Genomic DNA, 2,837 nt, shown 5'->3' on the forward strand with positions numbered 1-2,837 from the left:
TTTAAAAGTGGGCGGTGCCCCGCCCATTGTCCAAAGTTTTACTAATTTTCTATTCTGCGTCATAAGGTCAACCCACCTACCAAGTTTCATCATACCCAAAAATTTACTCAAGTTATCGTGTTTACGGACGGACGGATGATTTCTTTTTTCGCCCACATAATTTTGATATATAGAAAGAAGTCTATATCTATCTCGATTAGTTTATGCCGTTACGGGGTACCATTATGGGAACAAAATTAATATACTCTGTGAGCTCTTCTCGGCTGAGAATAAAAAGAGACTAGGTATACAAGCAAAGAGGATAGATATAATAGGAGCCGTCACTCGTTATTTTGTGGCGAGTAACTCGCTGGAAATAAAAAAATTTATGCCAAATGTTTTCTATGAGGGACATTTTTGAATTGCCTCCCATTTATCCATGCGGCGTTGGCACTTTATAGTGGTGGGTAATGACACTATTTTTTGAGTGTTAACACAGTAGCACAGGCACACTTTGCAGTGTTAACACATTGTGTTTACACAATTGTGTTATAACTGATTATCCAAAGTCGATATGAGTGTTGGCACAATATCAGAGCACAGTACTGTGTTACTTACCTCTAACGCCACGTTTGACGCCATTTAGAAAAGTAAATTATGGCAACATTTATCTTCTTTCATACTCCCATGTTTAGGGAATCTACGTTATATAACCACAACTTTTGTTTAAATAGAACATTTTAAACTTAGAGTATACATTTTGTGCCCACATCTTTTAAACGTAATACACAGGCAAGATTATGAGTACAATCAACACGAAAGCAAAACACAAGCACAATGGACTATGTATGTATGAATGTGCACTTACGATCTGAGTGTCATTCTCTGTGCTATAGAAACAGTCAGCTTTGTGCCATCGAGTGTGCCACTGTGTTATAAATTAATCGATGTGTGCGTGTGTGTGCCGCACATTACTGAGTGTTAACACAATAACACAGCACAGTGCTGTGTTACCCAGCCTTAGCACTTTATGCAAACGTGATTTTTGGAAAGAGAATTAAATAATTAATTAAATACAGTCGGAAAAATAAACACAAATACCCCATGAAAATGTATAGAAGACATTTATAAACATCTCGCCCAAAAAAAAAGTAGCGACTACCCCACAGTTTACATCGAGTAAATGCCTAAAAAATAACGAGTGACGGCTCTTATTATATCTATCCTCTTTGAAACAAGTATGAAAGAAACAATCGCCAGTGAAGATCCTGTTATATTTATGCAGCTGAACGCATTCACTTTGACAGCTGTAATGACAAATATATCGTTTGTTTTATTGCATTGACCAAACCGTACGTGCATTCATTGTGGATTAGTAAGTAAATATAAATTAAACAAGTGATCTCTTAAAATCAGTTTTGAAAAAAATTGCTTTAAAAGCACTTAAAATTATTGTTATTATTTCACGAGTGACGACATCTTTATAACATGTAAAAGAGTAAGTTTTATATGAAGCCAATAGAATATTATAGGCGGCCACCGTGGTGTGATGGTAGCGTGCTCCGCCTACCACGCCGTATGCCCTGGGTTCACACCGGGCAAAGCACCATCAAAATTTTAGAAATAAGGTTCAATTCGAAGAAAATTTTTCTAAGCGGGGTCGGCCCTCGGCAGTGTTTGGCAAGCGCTCCGAGTGTATTTCTGCGATGAAAAGTTCTGAGTGAAAACTCATCCTTTGCAGATGATGTTCGGAGTCGGCATAAAACATGTAGGTCCAGCCAATTTGTAGGGAAAATCAAGAGGAGCACGACGCAAATTGGAAGAGAAGCTCGGCCTAAAATCCCTTCGGAGGTTATCGCGTCTTACATTTTTTAATAGAATATCACCTGGGGCACCTTGCCACTTTGCTTCATTTGAACCAAAGGTGGTTATTTACGATCCCGTTTGCTCCGCTGGTACCTTCCTTTAATTTGGTTCTTTTTAGGGGCCCTACATCGCTGTCAATCTAACGATCAACGTTCCGAACAAGCTGAAGGGGGCTGGGGTTGGCTATACATTAACCAATTGGTTTTATTCGTAAACCAAAGGGGTTTGACCTTTAAAATTTTGCACATAGGTTCTCAGGGAGTTCCCCAACGAAAATCAGTGAGTAATTTTTAATTGTTATTAACAATTTACTAGTAATTAGTTGTTAAAATTGCCATGGTATAACTGTCACTTTTTATCTACATACGAACACTTTCACAATAATTATACAAAAGTACACTCTATAATGTTTACAAAACCACAAACAACTCTTTTCTTTTGTTTAAATTTACGTATTTTTGTGAAATTTAATAATTTACTTGTCTACTTTCCGCGCACACAAGCATACAGCTATTTTATCCAATTCACTGCTTGCTTGGTGCTACCAGATGCTTGAAATAGTACAAACGAATGAAAAATGTTATAAATAGTATCAACGAGGAAAATGACCTTTTCCATTCAACTCCGTATATTTATTTCACAAAAAAACAGAAAATTTGGAATAAAAAATTGCACGATTTTTTATTGCAAATTTTGGCCGGGGCGCTTTTTTATATAACTTACGTATATTTCATATAAAATTTAAAATTTAGAAATTTTCGCTTGCGGCGCTTTTCTTAGTTTTTTTTTTAATAATTTACGTTTATTTCATACGGCGTATGGCAACCCCTAACAATTATATAACGGTAATTCATATTTTGCGTTTCTAATAAAAAAAAAAATTGCTTCAATAAATGTTTTTCATGCATTTAAAGCAATAAGGGCAACCCCCTCTTAATTCATACAAATGGTCAGCAATGGTTAATTCTTTGTAGTTCTATAAATAGAACAAA

At 36.0% G+C, this 2,837-nt stretch overlaps 1 long non-coding RNA gene across 1 annotated transcript; it reads left to right on the plus strand.

Annotated features, from left to right (window-relative positions):
- Positions 1–1,346: 1,346 nt before the first annotated feature.
- LOC137248140 (uncharacterized) lies at positions 1,347–2,097 on the plus strand. The gene is made up of 3 exons (XR_010952089.1): positions 1,347–1,477; positions 1,721–1,903; positions 1,964–2,097. It is a non-coding gene; the product is annotated as an uncharacterized lncRNA (long non-coding RNA).
- The last annotated feature ends 740 nt before the right edge of the window (positions 2,098–2,837 follow it).

This window comes from Eurosta solidaginis, chromosome 4 (assembly GCF_040869045.1).
Source record: "Eurosta solidaginis isolate ZX-2024a chromosome 4, ASM4086904v1, whole genome shotgun sequence".
NCBI classification, from domain to species: Eukaryota; Metazoa; Arthropoda; class Insecta; order Diptera; family Tephritidae; genus Eurosta; species Eurosta solidaginis.